The sequence below is a fragment of the Lepisosteus oculatus genome, chromosome 17 (assembly GCF_040954835.1).
Source record: "Lepisosteus oculatus isolate fLepOcu1 chromosome 17, fLepOcu1.hap2, whole genome shotgun sequence".
NCBI classification, from domain to species: Eukaryota; Metazoa; Chordata; class Actinopteri; order Semionotiformes; family Lepisosteidae; genus Lepisosteus; species Lepisosteus oculatus.
In genome coordinates, this window is record NC_090712.1 from 20,143,693 (window position 1) to 20,165,545 (window position 21,853).

General features: G+C 37.9%; 1 protein-coding gene across 3 annotated transcripts in view; it reads right to left on the minus strand.

Moving 5' to 3' along the window:
* Nucleotides 1-12,287: 12,287 nt before the first annotated feature.
* Nucleotides 12,288-21,853, minus strand: part of khdrbs2 (KH domain containing, RNA binding, signal transduction associated 2) — a 123,588-nt gene continuing 114,022 nt past the window's right edge. The window contains exons 11-12 of one of the 3 annotated variants that reach the window (XR_001480350.2): nt 20,606-20,688; nt 12,288-12,725 (exon numbers count right to left, since the gene is read on the minus strand). The gene's annotated coding sequence lies outside the window, so the exon portion shown is untranslated. Of the gene's footprint in view, nt 12,726-16,642; nt 20,692-21,853 lie in introns of those variants that run through there. The other 2 variants (XR_001480349.2, XM_015363141.2) reach the window with 2 other exon arrangements.

The following is a 21,853-nucleotide window of genomic DNA, read 5'->3' on the forward strand; positions in this document are numbered from 1 at the left end:
ACAGTTTGGACAGCTTGCCTAACTTGGAGATGGGAACAGTAGCTTAAAAAGCTATTTTCTGGATTACTTAAAATGTTTCACATGAATATGAACTTAAAAAAGTAACAGCATCTACAAAATAATTCTGGCATTGCATTGCAATGTTTCACAGCCTTGCTCAGATAATCCTGCTGACAAATACAGGTCTTTGCCAGTTACAAAGAAAACACAGAGCTCAAGAGATATTGAAATTAAATGCCAAAATCCTGCAGCCTGCCAATGTTTCAGATGCATCCACATTTATTACAGTGGGTGCTTTATGACTGCAACATCAAAGTACTGTTGCACAGATGACATTATTTTACAAAAAAAAGCAAGCTTAATATTTATCCAGTGATTCATGTGTTGTATTAAGATCTAATTTTATACTCATAAACACAGTGTATGTTCAATGACTAAATCGATGCTAACGAAGTTTGATATTGTTTCAATAATTTCTATGCTTATGCAGATCTTTTCAGATACACATCTCAGTGTGTGTCTGAAATGATTTCACTTCATGCATTAATGTCTCATGTTCCCAATATTCTGTGTGAATATTTTCATTGTAGAATATAATTACTTATCCTACCTTAGTGTTTGACAAGGTCAAGTAGTAACAGGTGTAGCATTGATAAGCCCTTCTTTTATTGTAGATATTTTTTAACCTCACTCACCCCCCCTTTTACCGATTCGTTCCTCAATCATCTACAGCGAACGTCCTCTGAAGCTTGATTTACTAGCTGCCATTATTTTAGCAATAGGAAAGAATATAGGACCCACACAAGAACATGAGAAATGCAACAGATGAGAGGTCATTGAAGTCATTCTGCTCCTACATTAGGTAAGTGAATCGAAAAAAAATCATCCATCTGTTTCTCGAAGAATCTGAGTTTGGGGATCTCTGCGTGTCTAGGTGGGTTCTACTCACACAACTCTTTGTGAAAAGAAATGCTTCCTATTCCATCCTAAACATATTCCCTTATAGTTCCCTGTTGTGACCCCATGCCCTTGTTGTGCCACTGATCTTATGCCTGTGCTGATCTGATCCTTTAGAATGTTATATACTGGTATAAAATCTGCTCCCACTTTTCTTTGTTCCAGACTGAAGAGAATTAGTTCCTTTGACCTTCATGTCTTCTGGTGACACGTCATTGAGCCTGGGGATCATACTATTGCTATTCTTTGAAATTCTTCTAAGGCTGTAATATCCTTTGTATTGCTTCCCCACATTATCATGATGAGAACACAGAAGAATCTCAGTAAAACCCAATATAACTCAGACCTCTTTGGTGTTTAGATTCCTGTTGCTCAGAATCGCCCAATGATATTGTTTGTGTGAATAACTTTGCAAGTCTAGTAAGTAAGTTAAATAAGAACTTACCTTTCTAAATCCATGTTGGTTTTCTTTTAAAATACCATTGTTTTGTTTGAATTTTTCTAGTTAAGCTTTAACAATGATTTCCATAGCTTTGCCAGAAAAAAAAGACTGGACGATAGTTTCCTGGCTCAGACTTGTCCCAGTTTTTATGAATTGGTGTTACATTTGCAATTCCCCCATCTATGGGTACAGCTCCCATCTTAAGTGAGAGCTGGAATATCCTAGTTAAGAATCTATGAATAACATCCCTCATTTCCTTAGTACAACTGAGAAAATGCCAACAAGCCCGGGTGATTTATTAGTTTAAAGCCCCCTTAGACCCTGTAGGACCACAGTGTCAGTTTTGCTAAAATAACCCAATGCTAATGGAGCTTCTTCTGCAGCACAGACTGTCATTGATGTCTTCTATAGTAAAAACTTGGATGAAATATTAATTTAGCATGTTTACTATTTCTTTTTCATCTTCTATTATTAATTCTCTCTTATCTTGTAAACTATTTACATCACTTTTTACAGTTGTTTTAGTGAAAAAATGCTCTGCATATGTTTTTGCCTCTGCTGCAATATTCTTTTCTGTCACTTTTGGAAATTCTAATGTATTTCTTTCAGCTTAATATATTATTTTTCTATCCTTTCCAATAGCCAAAAACCTATTGTATTAAAGGCCGGTTTATAGTCAAGTGAAAAACAATGGGAAAAAGAAAACATTAAAGGGGCATATTGCATTACTCTTTTCATTATCTCTTAATTACATTGACACATCCGTCTCAATAGCAAAAGAAAACCATTCTTGCATAACACTGCAGTATGGTTAAGCGTAAAAAGACAAATACAATTGGAGAGACAAGATCTATCATCTGTAACCAAAAATGTGTAGAGGAATGGTGCATATAACCTCTGCGTAACCAGAGTACTTTGGATGGGTCAATAAATTCTCGGTTACTGGATTAGAGTACTTGTACTCCTCTGGGTGTTTTTATCACCTCTGATGAACATCTTTTGCTGCCTGAAAGGCTGTATAGAATGCACCATACAGGAATAGTAATGAGAAGCTTTTGTAGCCTAATAAAAGGCTGTGCATTTGCAATTTCTTCCAGTCAAGCATTTCTCTTGGTTTTTGATGTCTGAGCCACAACAGACCCACCTTTAATCCTTACACGTGTAGACTTAGCGGCAGTTCTTAGTAGAACATGAATCGAGAGGTGGCATCTTGGAATACATAATACAATCCCTAGCTTGCAGGCAGCCATGGAGCCAGGCGATGCTCTGTACTACAAGCAGATAGTTTTATGAAGAGCTGTGCCAGGGTTTGCTAAATGGAGATTCCAGATAGCAAGAAGAAGGTAAGCACAGCCCTGCTCGCAGCCTTGTGTGCTGAACTGATAATGGCGAAGCACAAGGGAGTACACAGCCATCCCATCCAATTATCTTGAAAACGGTTTTGCTAACTGAACTAATTAAAAAATACACTCCCCTGGGTAAATTAAGAATGTTTTTCTATGTAGTGAAGGAGAATCATAAGCCACTGCAGAGTGAAAGCATTCTTTCTGTGCTGGAATATCTCTGACCATGGATTTTTTTGCTTCCCATGTTTGTCATGGATGTCGGAGGGGACGAACCGTGGAATGGCAGGAGAGTGATTAAGACCCTATGCGTAGCAGCAAGAAGGGGGTTATCCCGGGCTCAGCTGTTCAGGAAATGCTGTATAGAAACCTATGCTCTCAGGCCATGGACAGGAGCGAACTGGTGCTAGGCGGGTCTCAGGACATCTGAACCTCAATGCTGAACGAGGAGCAGAGCAGAAGCAGGAAGTAAATAGGCTTCACAACAAGACACACCAGAAAAACATGAATTATCACGGGGAACTAGGGACAGGAGAGAAGTAGAGCGCCCTCTAGGTGTACTGGGCGTGACATCATCTTTACTTCTGTATTCTGACCTGTGTGAGCCGTGTACACTGATTATTATGACACTTCATTTTTTCAAACTCTAAAGGAATGTTTATTTATTTAAACACTGCAAAAACTCATTATGGAAAAAATACTTTTTGTGTCTCACCCTTTCTAATCTTGTTAGGCTGGAGCTGACGACTGCTGTAATTTCATTGCTTATCAGATCTGTTTGAATGACAGTTTTTCCCTTGTTTTTATGCACTGAGGGCCTGATTATACACAAGGGATACTGAGCATGTCTCCGCTTTTAGCAGATTTAGGAGTTTTGTTAAATGTGTGTGACAGAACAATGACATACACAGAATGATTTTATTATTTTATTTGCATAATCTAAAAGCTTCCACTTTTTAAATATGCAAGGAAGAATTCCAATTGTTGACTTAATAAGAAAAGAAATGTGTGTGGTAGAATCTGAGGCAAAGGAAATGGCTTCCCATTTAGCTGCATGTACAGTACTGTACTGTTTGCTAATCTGTATTACATGTACATTCTGAAATGCAGAACAATCATTAAGACAAAGCATTGTAAAAACAAATGATGTTCCCATTGGCCGTACCCATCTCCTAGCTGCCAGTCAAAAGATCTACAATCTAAAATGAGAAAACTGAAATGCAAGCCCCATTCAATAAGGCTTTGATGCTTCAGCAACAGTATTTTAGGTCTCTGGTATTCTAGGGACCATGAATCATACATGATTTCAGGACAGGACAGGATCAGGCGATGTCGAGGAAGAGAATATGGTGGCTCACAGTGCACATCCAGCATTATTTTAGCTACAGTCAGATCTGACAGTTTCTGCCACAGCAAGAGATCAAACCCATCTTCTAACAAAAGTATACAATGATACTGAGGGCATACCTATTCAGAGTATTAGACAAAGAAAAAGAAATCTGGTTCCAAAATGTAACCATATCTACACATATCTATTGTGTTTTCCCAAAAAAACATAACAAAACAACAACAAAATTAGTTGAAACACTCAACATCATTGTCTCATTTTCTCTAACTATAACAAGATTTTGCAGACCAGCCATCCATTTTCAATAGCCACCTAGTCTAATACAAGGCGGGTAATGGCTGTTTGAGGCTGTAGTCAAGACACAAGTGTACCACATTCAGCCACAGGCTGCACACACAGATTCCACACAGAAGGCATCGCAGGCCAGAATCGAGCCCAGGACCCACAAACCATGAGGCACCAGGGCTAAGAGCAATATCAGATTGCCACTCACATGCATACCAATTCTTTAAAACTGTGTCATTTCATTTTTCCTGGAGCGCAAGCGGACCAGAAGATATAAACACAGGAAGAACTTCATGAGTGAGATGAAGAGAATCTCTACTCCTTCTCATTTGTTTCCAATAGACATGCTATGTACAGTAACTATACTGAATTTGATATGGATTCAATAAGTTTCTGCTATGCTAAAGTACGCCGAAATCTCTGATATTCGATAAAGGTCTTTTAGGAAGTGGAGTGTAAGCAGAAAAAAATCTCCATTAAAATTCTGCATTCTTGAAAATAAACCACTTTGGCAGTTCAGATACAAAAGGTCTTAATCACAAAGTCTTAAGAGCTTCAGTTGCTGATTGCAGAAGCAGCAATTTTCTGTTCAGCTGGGACAAATCTTTAAGTCTCTTAGCTTTTTGAAAACTTACTAGACAATTAGCTTCTAATGTCAAAGAATTTTTAATTCCATGTCATTTCACAATGTCATTGAGACAATTTGAGCTGAAACTAAACTAGGCAGGAATACATTTCCAATCAATTGAGCCACATGTTCTCTTGTTGAATTAATTTAGTTAAATTTTTCCCACAACTTTTTTTAGCTCTATGGAATAAATTGCCTGTCTCTGCTGGTGCCCCTACTACCATGGAAAACAACTCACTTTTTTCATATATTCAATTCTGACACATTGGGAAATAAAAAGTTACATAGGTGAGAGAGATAATCAGATATCTGGGGAAAAACTAAGGATGCAAACTCCAGTACCACTCAGCAAAGGCCTGTGAAAAAACCGTGCTGGAAAATCAGTAGTTCTTTTTTGAGGACATGCAGCTTTCAGCTGCAGCCAGCTTTCACTCATTTTTCCAGAATGGGCAATCTGTTTCCTTTTCATGTATACTTATATACTGTATGATTGTGTCCATTTTTTGTTTTTTTTACATTTACGTGAGAACAGACTTTTGTTAAGAGATACTTGCAGCATGATCTCTTAGCACTTCTCACTATAGTATGCTAGAACACAATGGAAGAGGAAAGATATACTGAAGTGTGAAAATAAATTATGTTTTTGCTGGAGCTAAATCTCTGTAGATCTGGCCCCAAGGGCTGCCACATAGATGAAGTGGGGTCAGTGTGTATTCCTAATGGACTGTAACAGTTTATAACCTTGCCCTTAAGCAGAAAAGCCAGATTTCAGTGAGTCCAATTGTAAGCAACAGACTCCCAAGTCAAGTCTGCAAAATAAAATCCTGATCAGTCAAATCTGTCAGTTTCATGTCCTGGTATTACAAACTGTGGTATGGATTAAAAAAGAATGGCAATTAACACAAACCATGCATTTCACTCAAGCCAGGCTGCAGACAGCAGGTGTGCACAGCATTTCAGTCATGCATCTGAATCCCATTTTACACTTAAGTTCAAATCCTTTCACACTTCACATGTAGATACTGTATATAAATATGGCCCCTAGATGCAAGATGGATTATTCTGTCATTATAATAGAGTATATTGAATGACTAACTAAATAGCATAAAGCAGTAGTAGCATAAAACAGTAGCATATGCTGTAATATGTTACTGCAGAACCTTTCTAAATTTAGCCGTACTGTTCATCAAAAGGTATGATGGTTTTTCAGATAAAAATGGGTGCAACTAAATGTTCATTCTCTGAGCTATCCTATTTTCTTTCTTCTGAATCTGAAGACTTTTATAATAATGTAGTGATAAAATGCAATGTAGCTTCGAGCTGCAAAGGAAAGCAGGTCTGATCAAAAGCTCATTCAGCATCTATGAAAACATTATGAATTTGAATTGGCTTTTCAGTTTGTTTCTGCAGTGGCAGGTAAAATTACAACAAAGTCTTTTACCAGTATGCATTTACCAACCTTTTGACACATCATTGTTCCTGGACACCATGTAATAAGAGAATACCTCTGTTATTTAAAATCATACATTAGCTGGTCACATTTCAGAGTTTGGAAATGAAGCTTAATAGAGAACAAGTACGGTATTAGCACACAAATACACATGATAAATACAGGCACATCCGTGGACTCTCTAGTAATGTTTTTTTGAATGTCAAAGGTTATAAAGAATTTACAATAAATGGAATTTGCAACCCAAAGTGTTACCCAAAAGCACTTTTAAGCATAGTTCATTTTTTCATTTTTGTTATTTTGTAAGGATAAATAGCTTGCACTAGAAGTAAAGCTTTGTATTTCAATTCGGACAGCTTTTGATAATTCCTGAGCTTAGTCTTCTTCTTTACAAAGAAACAAGGCAATACTCCCACAGCTACAGAATACACAATGACCTGAACCCGGGTGCAGACAAGACCAGATTGACGTTGCAGAACATCAACATTTTTCCTTCAGAAAATGTATTGCATTCACATCCTATATTACAGGTTGAAAACAGCTACTTTACATTCCAATTATCTAGTGCAAATTCTAAACTGCTTTGTCACAGTATACATAACGGGTAACCAAATGGGATCTAATGAGTATGAGTCTGTCACAAACCCTTTTTCAGGACCCTATGTAGACGGCAGAATCCAGAGGGGGGTGAGACAAACATGGGGAAAAGGACTAGGATCGGGGCTGGAAGAACAGGGAGGCGTGTCCAAGTTGCACTGGTGCCTGGGGGGGCGTGTCCAAGGCAAACAAGTCCAAAGGGAGTCCATAAGAAAATCCAGAGAATGCAGAAGTCCAGAGCCGGGTGATCCATCCTGACAGACAAGACAAGAGTTAAAAGCCGGAGCGGGATGTGTTGAAGGGACAGGGGAAATAAAGGGGTAACGGGGCCAGGTGCTCCCAGTCCCGGACCCAGATGGTCAGGACGCCGTTGCGAAGCCGATCCCATCAAGCCTCTCCTGGACTCACTGGTAGACGGGCTTCCATGCGTCCATCTTCCAAAGCTGAGCCCAGACTGGTAGTAGCATCAAGACTTATTTCTGACACTAATGGCATTGACAGATACAGATACTATTGCCCTAACCTTGCTGAAAAAAATACATTCTCCTATTTTAGGTTACAAAAAGAAACAGCCATTCCTCCTGGAATAAATGTCAATTTCATTGTTGATGTAATTAAATTTGAGTTGTTTTCTTGAATAACAGTATATGGGAGAAATAAACCTCTGCTTGGTTTAAAATAAAAAAAAATATATATATCTTTATTCCTTAATGAAATGTGGCGGCTCCAGCGCTGACCTGTACCTTGGTACTCATGCAGAAAAGACCTCACACAATCCATTCCAGGATGACAGCACTGCTATCCAGATCCTTGGGATGTCCTTAAACCCAAGAGAGACTTACCCTATTTTTTCAAGTTCTCTATTGTGAGCAGAGGACCTTGTGATACAAAATTTAAGGACATGAATTTGAAGTACATTGTGGTGTTAAACATACAGGCTGTTTTCATCTTATTTGCCGTGTGGCAATTCAGTACATTTACTAATTGACAACGAAACACTGTGCACACCAGTAAGCCACATTTATTATGTATCACTTACTTCTTTTAAATTTTAACTTATTATAAAAATGGCAAAAACAATCACACTCTCCTTTGATTATTTTTATACAGTATTTTGAAATTATAGGAGAACATATGATTCAGAGAGTTTGAAACAGAATCAGAATTAAAAATAGTTAATGCCAGGGAAAATTGGATAGTATAATTATTTTTCCTTTTAATTTTATCAGTTATCACTAGATTATGAGTGACAGATCAAAACTTTCAAATTGCTTATCATCAATAGTTTTGTATAAGAGCAGATGTTACAACCCCAAGTGTCTAGGGGTAAAGGGGTGTAACATTTAGGATAATGTCTGGAAGCAGGTGGGTCCTGGTGAGGGACTAGGAAGCGTGATAACGAGTGATGATTTTAAGGTGAATAAGTGACTGTTATGTAATAGGACACGATAACACACAGGGGTGAGGAACTAGAGTGGTGCCAAAGAAAAGAAAACAACAAACAAAATGGAGCTGGCTAGGAAGGTGAGGGAAAGCTGACCTGACTACAAAAGAAAACCCGCTCTTCGGCCTGGCTAACCTCCACTGACTGCCCAAAACCATACAAGACAAACGACACTCACCTGTACTAAACTAGTGTGACTAATACAAGATCAACCAAGTGTGTAGAATGTACCCAACAACCTAAACTAACCTTATACACAAAAGTCCACACAAAAACACGAGTGAACTAGGAATACAAATAAGGGAAAATGAGAGTAATCAACAGGAACAGGGTACAAAAGAACACAAAGGTTGAACATTACACATTAGGGCAAGGTAATGGCAAAACATGAATACACACACAAACAAACGAAAGTACAAAGAAATGAACAGAAACCAACAAAAGCCAAAGCTATGAGAAAACACACATAAAGCAAAACAAACCAACAAAGCAAAATCAGAAGCGAGGCAATAACCAAAGCCAAGGAGGACCAAAGTCAAACAAAAGGCCTCTCCTTCCTGAAAACCTCCATGTTATATACTGAATAAGATGCACTCTGATTGGCTGAGAGGCTGATTGATGATGACGTCATACTGAAACAGTGGTGTCATGGTGGGCCAATGGGGGAGGGAGAACAATTGAGGTCAGCAGTGTGGAACATAACAAAAAACACACACGGACCACACACTGGGACATTACAGCAGACACTACAGAAAACTGATACTGTTCATTGTGTGGTTGTGATAAATACATTTATTGTATCTCATTTTAACTGTTAGGCCTACTTAGGTCTCAGCCATTGTCTTAGTTATCATATCAAAAAAGGACAAATATAAACAAAATCATGATCAGTAGATGTTGAGATTACATAGTTCTGTCTAGGAGGTTATTATAACTTACTTTTTGCTTCTGTATGTAGTTTATCTTAGTTAAAACATATGTTGTGCAGTTTACAGTTTGTTTGCATAAAACAAGGCTGTTTCAGTAAATACAGAAATAAGAATAAAAAGAGTTTCAATAATCGAGTAACATGAATAATCAAAATAATTAAGCAAGGCCTGTTGAAATTACAAGAGCACTGTAACACCTGCTTTGTCAGGAAGCCCAGGAGAGCATCATGTGACCATGGTGATGCTGAGTATCCATTCAAGTAGGCTGACCTTGTCCAAAAGTGGTCAAGAACTCAGCCGTACAGCTTGATTAGATTTCTGTGCACAAACAGCGTATCATCAGCTGAATCTCACTGCCAGCTCATGGAAATGTATGGGCCTGATGTCATGTCATAGAAACAGGTACATGTGTGTTGCAAGGTCTTCAGTATCACTGGGATGGACTTTCAATGTTACTGCCAGTAATCTTGACAACCTGAGTGCCCAGGTGCCTCTTCCAGCGATGAGAATGTTTGCCACTTTCAATAGTGACACACATAATTAGATGTGGGTCACTAAGTTAGAGATTTTAAAACCAGTGTGTTTTCAGGAAAGCAACTACTCACCCAAATCACTTTATATCTCTAGATTAGTTTGAACTGAATCCAGTAGTGCTCTGTCTTCTCTCATTTGCCAAGGCATATTAACAAAACCCCTTCTCAAGGGTGCATTTAGTCTACGCAACCAGCAGCAGCCATGAAGACAAAATTTTGTTTTGACAGGGAAAGCTCCTGTCTTTGGTTTACAGCAGGGTCCTGTATAGCCTCAGATCTACAAAACACGTCCTTCAAGGACTGATGTGCAATTCACTTTCGATAACAAGCACATGTTAGAGAAATCTAAATGTTCAATATTCTAGATCTGCACGTCCACATGGTACATTTTTGTAATCTACTGTAGCTACTCCATTTATGTTCTGTAGCTACAGTATGATTATTTACTGAAGAAAACATGTATCTGTGGTTAAACATAACTACAAATAGTGCTGAAAGGCACATGCGATAACGGTAGAGAAATACTTTAGTTTGTCCAGCACATGAATGGAAATGAGTGAGATTATTTGACCCTCTCCTAAAAAATGAACAGTATGTCATAAATATCCAAGATTAAATAGAATAGGCATGTCCAGACAGTTCTGGAGGTGTTTCTTGGAAAAATTAAAAAACTTTAATAAAGAACATTGTAGTTTATATCTTCAACCTATAGATAAAATAAAGCCAGGATCTCATTAATTGAATTGCTGCTTAGTATATAATCACTGGAAGTTTGTCGTTCCACATTTCTAGGCAACCAAAAGTCTAGATGATCTATTGTAAGTGAAAGGATAGGAATAGAATAGTAGATTTCACATTTATACAATATATATATTGAATCAGTGTACAGTATCAACTGTAAGAAGCCAACAGAACTCAAACGCGAGAAATATTTTTAATTTCTATATCAGTTTGACGGAACTGATCATGTTTTATAGGATGGTGGTGTACTGCTTTAGATTGTTACTATTCTGCTTATTGTAGATCACAAAGGTTCCTCTTAATTCTCATGCTACTTATAGTACTTGAGCCTTCAATAATAACATTTACTTGATTCTTTAAATTCCTATTGCCATTGAGAATTCGTACTTTGATGTGAAGAAGTTAATAAAATATAAAATAAAAAATAAGTTCTCACAATTATCTGCCTCTGGAGAACAGGAACATAGTACAATTCTTAATTATAATACAGTAGTTTAAAAATGTCTTTGATGTATGTTAGATTACTATTTTTAGTTGCATTAAAATGAATAAAGATTTATGTCAAATAAAAGGGTCCATTAAAATGTGATGTTGGCATTTTTAATAATATTCCTATTATTAAATAACGTGATTTTAATAATATTTTGCCATTTTTAATTAGTAAATACATTTAGATCAAAGACACCATGGAAGAGAAATTGTAATCTCTTGAAGAGCGAGATGAGTTGTAACTGGTGCTCTAAATGCCTCATACTTGAAAAAGTGAAATGAAATACAAAAACTACATTTTTAATGAGGGGAAAACTGTAACTTTCTAAACTGGCACAGATTAATAATAACCTTGAAGTTGAAATTCAAAACATTTGTGCTTTGTTTAAATCCCGCCATTAAAGCTGAAACGTTAAGCAGCCCTTAAGAGAACACCAAAGCCTTTATTAATGCTTGATACCATAAGATGTCTGAAATCACCATTCATAGCTATCAGCCCTGTTTTACATAATTTGAATAAAAGCATTGCGTTGAGTTTCTGCTGTACATGATAATTTATTTTGAATAGTGTGACAGTGAGTGAACAGCCTACTGCTATAAAAACATTTCAACATCTGTGCTGGAACACTAACACAGGAGGGTTGACTGCCTAATGAATTTCAGAGTTTTACTCCCTCATTGTGGAAGAGCCCCTTTATTAGCATTCAGATTACATGTGTGCAGTAAACACACCGGGCCTGTTTAATCTTGCTCAACTGATAGGCCTAAATAACTCTGCTTCTCACTTAAAACACCCCAGAACCCTTTTCATAAAGGATTACTATGCCAATACTTCACAGCATGTCAACAATTCAACATTAGGTTGCTGTTTTATAAATATATATACCAGAGCTCACTCACTGCCAAATATGTTTATTTTTAAAAATAAAGGAAATGAGATAGCTTCTCCTGAACTTTCTAAAACCGAAATACACAGTGGGCTTTTGCTTTTTTACTTCATATACAATATAAGTATTTGTTTTTACAGAGAAAAAAGGAATACAACACTGGCCTTTTATAAAAAATATTTTTTTATTAGAAGGAATAAAACCTGAGGTGAATACTCGTGAAAAGGATGATTTAATTTCAATACTACTTACATATGAGATATTAATTAGATCGCAAATAAAGCAACATGACAACCTATGCATCATCATTCCAAAACATGAATATACAGTATAGATGCACATTCATTCATTCTCAAAATGTATCATGAAATGGATCAGGAAGACAGGTTAGTGAGGTGGTCGTATAATGATAAAGAAGTTTCTGCACTATATTAATCTTTTTTTCTTTGGCTTTGCCAAGTGCAAAAGACAACAGACTGGCCTAAACTGAGAGCTGGCCAGGGCAAGAGGATCGTGACGTGCTGCAGCAGAAAGCTTCTGGTGTGCTCTGCCAGCTGGTCCAAGACACAGGGAGACAGGAGACTCCTTTGCTAAAAGGCCACAAATGTTTGGTCTGAAGCTCTTCCTTGGCCTAGTGCTGCAGCCCTGCCTGCTATGAACAACAGACAGAAGACATGAGCACAGATCCATGGTGCAGACACTTTATGCATACTGTATATAAGAAAAGATATAACAATAAAACTGCTGTTAAACTTTTATGAAACAGAAACACATTATCTAATGTTAATTTATAATAGGAAATGTCATAAAGGAAATTAATTTAACAGGAGTTTACATGACAGGAAAGAAGAATAAAATGACTTTCGAAAAACAAGTAAATAACAAACCAGATGACATTATATTTTTTAATCTGTCAAGAATATAACAGAAGGTAATCTTTAAAAGTCTTTACAATTCAGTAGACTGCATAATTATACCACTACAATATACCAGCAAGTCCTGCTTCTGCATTATTTATGTTTTCTCTGTTACCATTTTATATTTCAGCACTGTTAGAAGGTTTAGGAAAAGCACGTAAGGAAATTATCAAGAAACGGATGTCTATCCTTTTTCAACACCACAGAAAAATGCAGTATTCTGTTAGGCAACATGAAACATACAGGATAGAACACAAGAATATTAGAAAGATTAAAAATGAGAGGAGGAATTTAGCACATCTTGTTTGCTTGGACGTTAAAAGCTTATCGATCACAGGATCACCTTCAGCTGTTAATTGAAGGTTCCAAGGGAAACAGGATTTAGCAAAGTGCTGGGTATTCTGTTCCAGACCACCACTCATCCCCCCATCTTGTGTCTGTTTTCAATCCCAGATTCAAGGAAGTTCAAATCAAGGAAACTTTTGATTCCGAGATCATTTGTCTCATTTCTGAGTCCCCAGTCTTTCAGGATTTTGAAAAGCCTGCTTTCCATCAACGAAGCATGATTCCTTTTAGACCAGGAGCTGTGCTATTTTCTCTTTTTTGATCTCTTACTGGGACACTGATGTCCTTTACTATGCTGCAGCCCAGATCATACACAAATGAAGTCTTGCTAGTGAATTCCCTAATTTCAATATTAAAGCCCATAATTGACATTCTACATATTTTATGCAAAACTATAATTTCAAAAGACCTTGAAATCATTTTGTTTTTTTCTTTTATTTTTAAAGGATATCTTCCTATTTAAATTACTGTATATATTTAAATTAAGATTAATTGAATCGCAGCTCCAATCCAAAAGACTACAATCCAAATGGCACTTCATGTCAACAATTGTTTGTCTTTAGACACAATATTCTTAAGATCTCTCCAAGAGTCTGTTTTGGTGTTGTTTAAGAATACAAATGAAGATGAAGAAATTCAGACTCGTTAGAAAGTATGAGCCCTTTTTCCTATATATAGTAAATTCTGTAGCATACAGTTATAGGATATGTTATTATTTAGGATACAGGAAACATCAAATATTGAAAGTGTTCTTCCCATGCACAAGATGCACACTCTTACTGTATGTGTGTTTTTCCCTCAGTGTACACCAGTATATTACCTTTCCTGTTAGGCACAGTAACTGACATAGACTGAGATTCTGCATTGGGTACGACCCTAAGTGTGTGAATTACCTGCAGGCAGGCAGTAGATTGAAATTCATCTGATCTGATGTGAAAGCTGAGTGGCTTCGTATGCACAGCAGCCATCAGCAGAGCCACTACTGAGATTGTGGCATTCCAGGCATCTCTCTCTAGGGCTTCCGAAGTTATTATTCCGTAGTTCGGCCCACCCTTAATTAAGACTAACACCTCACTGAGGAAAGGACAACCCGAGGCCTCAGTAACACTCAATAAGGTTGAGGGCTGTGGTGAGTAATTTATGTGTTAGGGTTGGACAATGAGGGTTAGACATATTGCGACATTTAGTAGGAACAGAGAGGACTGATTGCTAAGTCTAATATAAAGACTGAATGCATACTTCTTTTATAAGAGGACAGGGATCTTTATTGGAGTTTGTTAAAAAGTATGAGGGGGCTAGATTGAGAAGATGGTTAATGGGGAAGTGTGAAGCTGTAACATCTCAGCAACATAGGAGCCCAAAAAAGTCCAGGAGAAACTGAGCTGTGACGAGTGTGTTAAAAACAAGAAGAATGGCACGGTAGCTGCTCAAAATGCACGTGTTCAGGAGGAAGAAAGGACAGAGCAGGGATTTCTTGAACATATTTTAAGGAAGAAATGGAGGCTGGATGGGTTCACTTTGATGGATAAGGTCTGCGCAAGAAGGATGTGCGTTAGAAGATCGGTGAGATGAGGTCAGTAGATGGATGAGGAAAAGGAGATGTGGAAGGTCTGATGGAAGCGAAGATGTCTGAGGGGAGGGTTTGTGCTGTGATGCTTAGTGTTGTGAGCGAGGCTGACGGAGGTGGACGACGGATGAGTCAATAAACATAACTTCTGAATAGGAATCAATGTAGGTGTCTCGTCTGCTCCCAGAGCTTCGGGAATTGGGAACTAGAAAAAAAACAAGCAATTTGGTTTGAGTAATTGGGATGGAACTGATTGCAGGTGGAAACCCCAGCGAGGCATCTCAGTGTGTTCCTGATGTGGACATGATGAGATTTGGAGGGAGCTGTACAGTATTTCTGTGTCTGAGGACCGATTATTGGTTTCACGCGGAACCCCAGACAAGGGCAAAGATGACACCAGGGTACAGTTCTCAAGGCAGTGGTTTGGAATCCTCAGCTGCAAACTAGTTTCCTCTGGAGTAAACTCTGAAACCTACAGACGAACAGCTGCATCAGTATCACAAAAGTCTCAGAATTTTCTTTAATTTCATTTGTTTGAGTAAAATCATATGAACACAACTGTGGGAGAATACAATCTGTGCAATGGACCTTTGCCTCAATTTATCACAGATGTGATCTTTCCTGATATAACAACTCTCCTCACTCTTGGTTGTAACTACACTTTCTCTCATCAAGTTGAAATGCCTGAAATAAGAAAACTATTTTAGGAAGCATTTCAAATAATCAAAGAAAAACATCTGACTGTATCCAGGATATTCAGCAATTAAATATTTAGCTGGGTATAGCACGGTGCTCATGAATACAAACCCTCGGTTTGTGCAGTCAGTATGATATTTCAGCTTACAATAAGAAGCCATTAAATTTGCATGACTTCACATAGTAAAAGGAAAACATTTTGAAACAGTAAAATGCAGCTGTAATCCTAGTGTTGTGTATTAAATGAAAAAGCCAAGTTAGAAATTTTATAATTGCATAGATTTAATAATTGTTTTCAAAACACAGGTGGAAGCCCAATTAAATCAGTATTAGAACAAATACCTATTTCCCTATATTTTCTTTCTTATATTTACTTCAGTTAGAGAGCAGAAATAATATTTCATTTATAAGGATTATAAACGTAAATTGTTAATTTTATGTTGCATTACTGTTTATAATGCAATAAAAAGATAATAAGGATAAAAGGATAATAAGGATAAAAACCAAATAGTTTTTATTACACAAAAAACATTGGTTTGATTATTAAGTGACTCGGCCTGTGTTTGCAGGGTGGCACAGTGGTTAGCTTTGCTGTCTTACAGTGCTGGGATCCTGGGTGCTGCCTGGGTGGGGTTTGCATGTTCTCCCTGTGTTTTGGTGGGTCTCCTCTGTTGCTCTGGTTATCTTCCACAGTCCAAATCCATACTGGTGGGTTTATTGGCTCCTGAGAAGAACTGGCTCTGCTGTGAGTGTGTGTGTCTGTGTGTGCCCTGTCACATCCAGACAATATCCTGCCTAGTGCCTGTTGTTTGCCAGGATAGGCTCTGGCCCCCTGTGGCATGATATTGGATAATATATTATTGGAAATATATGATAAAGTAATGGGTAATTAGTCTATTAGAAATAGAAAATATATGGATGAATTGATTCATACTGTAATACATCCTGTTTCTCCAAACTAATTATCCTATAATTATACTAATTATATGAAGATATCTTGATTAGCATTTATAAAAAAATAAAATGGCTAGTGCAGCTATTTAATTGCTTTGACCACGATTAGATTAGCATTGGTTTTTGGGAATAGTTTTCTATAAATGAATAAATAGGACTCAGTGGTTGAAATGTAAATGACAAAGGAAAATCTATGAGTACAATTGTTTTAGAGATACCAAAAACCTAGATCCCATGACCTAACATTTAAACATTAATTGTTAGAGGGGAAGTCATATGATACATTTTAAATTAAATTTGACTGGTTGATTTTTTTTATGTGCACTTTTCCTTGTGCCGTTTCTAAATGACACAGTCCCACAGAGCGTTAATGTTCCAGAAGGTAAATCCATATTGGTTTTGAGACCTGGAATGTCAGTAAAATGCAGACAATGGGAAAAGGGATAATTGGTTGTCTGTGTACTGAATTTCAGTAATGGGTCTTCACTTTGAAACAGATACAAACAGGTCTGCTATGGACATACAGTAACTTAAAAAATGTTTTTCTTAGTGTAATATCTGAAGTGCAGATGCAACAGGAGGTGCTCTTTCAGTCCTGAGAAACCCGCTTCCTTACGGAGAATACAGAAAAGTCATTTTTACATTGTGAATGGTGATGTCAGTGACAAGATGCTGTTGCCGTTTAATACACTGTACTAATTAGTGTCATACTGCTGGTATGACAAGATGTCATTTTTTGCGGGGTTCTTTGGGTAATATCTTATTTCCAGTTGAATACTGGTAAACACAAAGCACATTTGGGAGAACTGTAAACTTTTCTTGCCTTTTTCTTTCTTTGTTTTGCAAGTGACATCACTCCAGGTGTATTTGTTCAGTGTAGATCCAGATATCTCGCCATAAGGATGGTTTCCTCACACGCCTCATTAGGAGGTTGGCCTCAGATGAGTGACGTGGCAGTTTCTTTGTTTAGCAGAGAAAGCTGCCTAGGCTGTTAATAAAAGTCACCCGGGTTCCTAAGCAAGCAAACTGGCACTCAGATTTGACTGTAAACTGACAGGTTTGGGATTTTTGCAGGTTTTGCAACAAAAAAATCAAATATCCCAGTCTTTTCTGACAGAGACTCACACAAGATTATATAAACCACAGCCATTTTAATCTTCTCCCATGTTTCTTGTACCTTGTTTTGTTACTTCAGCATCTAGTGCCAAAGACTGGATTCTCCCTGTAGTTTCAACAGTTTCCACTGTAAGCAAGGAGGGCAGAGGACAAATGGGTATTTTCAAACCCCTCTTCTCACCACCTGCTTCACTCCATCTTGAGTGTCTAATCAACAGCTGCTGCGTAGATATTTAACCTGGAAGGTAGTGCTTTAATGCAGATGAATTTTGCTTTGCCTCATGGGGCAGACCTTTTCTTAAAAGGAAACCCTCGTGATTTAATACAAAAATCTGCACATGGTGTTCCAGGGGTACTGACTACTAAAAAGATTAACACAGCAGATTCCTAAACAGACCTTAATTCCAGACCTCATAAGCCACAATCACAGAGGGGTTTAATAATATGCTCCTGAATAATTTACTGCTTCAGACAAAAGAGATTAAATTTACTCTATGTATGGTCTTATACTGTATATACTAAGATCAATCAGATAACATCTCTCTCTTATTCTCCTGAATGCCCTGAGAATCTCTGAATGTTCTCTTTCTTTAATAAACCTAACAATGTGATTCAGAGTATTTCTGCTACAACAGGTAAACTTTGTAAGGCCGCGGGCGTGAAGTGCCTTATTATGGCAGCTTTTTTAATGATGCTGCTCCCATCACAAAGACGAAAAGAAGCAACAGTCATAAGAAATAGTTTAATGATTTATCATGGCATTAATGTTTCTCCCCTCTGGGCTTTACCTTATAGATAATTGACCTCTGCTGTTCGACGTGGGACGCTGGACTGTCAGCACAGTCAATTACCCTGAATCTAATTCCCATTGCAGTGGAAGTTCAGATGATTTAGATGTTATCAGCGCACAGAATGAGAAATTGTCAGGAAATGCTGTGGTGTGTGATTCTGCCAGTGGCTTCTTTGAACTACTAACAGAACCTCTGGGCTTTTTTCAGTCATTCATATCTTGGGAAATTATTAATAAATTAGTGATGCTCTCCTTCCCTGGTTGCTAGTGGTTATAGAACATGTAATCATGCTGTTTTCGCTGGAACCCAAGCACAATTGTATTCACAGTGTGGCTTGGTTTGTTGCACACATCCAGAACCCTTTCAATATTACTGAGAAGCCTATATTACCCTCATATTTCAGTGAACCCAACAAATAAAGTATGGAAATATTTGATGAGCATGGTATTCTTTGTAGGTTTGTTGTTGTGTTGGACTCTGCTCTAAACAAATTCCCCCTGGGAATAATACAACTTGAATTGGATTGAATTTAACTGAATTTAATTGATAACATTACTGAATTAATTATTGTGGTTTCTTGCAATTTAAACACACATTTATAACAAGTTATTATCTTTATTTGATCCAGAATTGTACAGCTTTATATATAGCGGGAGATTTGCACAGACATATACCGTGAGCTTTGGGATTTTAGGTCTCAGGGCCAGTAAAGCTAGTGACATGCTTGTTATGGAAATGGATCTGTAACTGCTTCTAGCAATGTCTGCCCAAGCTGGAACAGCACTCTTCTTTGTTTTTTAATAGAACTTGTACAAAACCTCAACATCGGATACAATTTGTGTTGAAAAGCCATGACCACAAAGCTGGGCTGTGTGTGAGCTGGTTATTTCCGAGAGTCCATTCAAACCAGAATCACACAGTTGTCCAGTCCTGAAGGACAACAGTCAAGCAGTTTTCCTGGGTCACTTTAACATACCTTAATCTGAAGATGCAGGAGGTTGGTTAACAGTTCAAATTATCTAGATATTCGGTTCAATTATATGATTCTAAACTCTGGTGGAATAGAGAGCAGTAGTCTTCTGGACTACACTGCTTTAAGTGGTTGAATTTTTTCTCATAGTCATCATCCCTGATGTAGAGTTAATTGTTTGCTTATTATGAACTGACTGATAATGTGCTTAAGCAGAATTCACAATAGGAAGAAGGCCAAACACGTCTGTATTGACTCGATATGGTAAGACAAGCAGAATATCAAGACTCTTATCCTACAGCACAACTCCATATAACCTTCAGCAGTGTAACAGAATGAATGTTTGTTCCATATTTCTCCACCTACTCTAAGATTACATTCTTTTCATATGGTATTAAGCCTAATATTATTAGAAAATTATGACAAAAAATGGAATGTAGGTTATCAGACAGTCCTTCAGTGGCAGACATGTTTATGTCTCTTGTTTTGTATTCCTAGCAGGCACTCTTAGAAAATGTAGACTTTTAGACATATGAATGAAAACAGACATTTGACTGTTGCAGCTTAATGCCAAGAGAAGAAAACTTACAGTGGAAAAATGTTTGCACCTATTGCTAGGTTTTGGTTAGTCATTATAATCGAAAAATCACTTGAGGTTTTGGTCCTGTCTGACAGGGATTGAAGAACTTCTAATTCTGATAATCACCCTCAGCACCTTTCCTCTGTGTTTAAACTGGACACATTCATTGCCACAAGCCTCTTCTTCCTCCCTCTTAGTGAAGGTGACAGTGCGTACCTGTCACACACAATACATGAAATGATTCTCACGCTTTATTTATCGATTAAGAGCACTGTACATAAAACAGACGGCCAAGCAGCTCAGAATAAATCAGATGGCTAAAAAGCCCAGTTGTACAGTATGTGTTACAGACCAGCGTGTTCGTGTTTCACAATCTATGGATACTACTGTATAAGTGTGGCAGTGCTTCTGCAGTCCTCAGCAATAGCTCAGTTTTTCTGTATCGCCCTGGGCTCTGTTTCCCGAAGCTGTTGAGTGACACAGCCTATTGATCTTTCCCAACCCGATTGTCTTTTACAGGCTTTCTGGAGGTCAAGTCACAGTAAAGGTCTACATACATACAGTACTCACTGGTGTGAGGCGCTACCTCACCGTACCTGCTGTAGCACTGGTGAGAAGCAGCAGTGTCCTTCTCCTCAGCAGCCGTTTCTGCTTCTCCAGCTATTGAAATGTTCCGTACCTGCTGAGTAAATGGATGCACAATTGAAATCAGAATTAGATGCAAAACAAGCTGAAATTTAAAAAGAAAAGAAAGTCCCTGTGAGGTGACATGACATTCATTTTATGCCGTTGGTTCTTTATTACTTCAGCTTGGCCCTCGGTTTGTATAGAACCTAGAGATGGTGGAGGGGTGGGGGGAGTTTTTCCATCTGTTAATTGACATTTTGAATCAATAAACTGTTGTGTTCAGCAGGCTTAAGTGGCATTCAGGTCCATGGAAAACAAAAAAAAACTTGTGTCTGCCCACCAGCTTATGTAGTAATTGCATTCTTTGTGTATTGCTAGACCATTGCACTTTTTATATTCCTCTTCCATGTGTAGGGTGTTTTGTTACTGTTGTTGCCTTCTGCTTGTAAAGCTAATTTAGAGGTGATCCAAAAAAATGCATCATGTTTCAGTACAATATGTAAATATATGAATTAAGGATAAAGACCGCAGACATGTTACTGTAGAGCAATGCTGTACTTCCACCTGATTGCATGTTCCCTATTTCTGTTAGATACCCAATGGCAGTGAGCAGCATTCTCAGATCGTATCCTGCGCTGCTCCAGGAACCAATGCTGAAATAAACCAGCAAGCCAGTGCTGGAGGAGCTGTGGAATACTGAGACACTTGCTAAGTAAAGTTCTGTTTTAACAAAGAAGTTGACATACTGGTCTTTAGTAAATCAATTTTGTTTCTGGGGCAAATCTGCCCCCAAGGCAGTGCTACTTTTTTCTTCAGCTTGTCACTTAGTGCCCCAAGGATGACTAGAGATGAAGACGATATGGTCTCAGTGGAGGTTCTGTTAGTATTGGGGAGGGAATCCACCCCCCCCCACCAAAGAACGTAGAAGCAGCAGAAACATCTTCAACAGTGTGGCCTCAGGGGGCTGTCAGGGAGTATCTCTGCATCCTGCCAGTCTGGGAATGGAGCGCCTGTCCAAGCTGGAGGCAGACTTGCCCCAGAGGGGTACTTGGTTTACAAAACCAGCATGTCTATAAGAAGTGGCATGAAAGGCAAGCCAAAAAAAACAGGAACTGAAAGCAAATCTGCAAGATTTACCACAATAATCATTATATATTGATACACAACAAAAAAAGTAAATAAAGTGTAATATTTGGTAAACTTTGAAATAGTAAGTT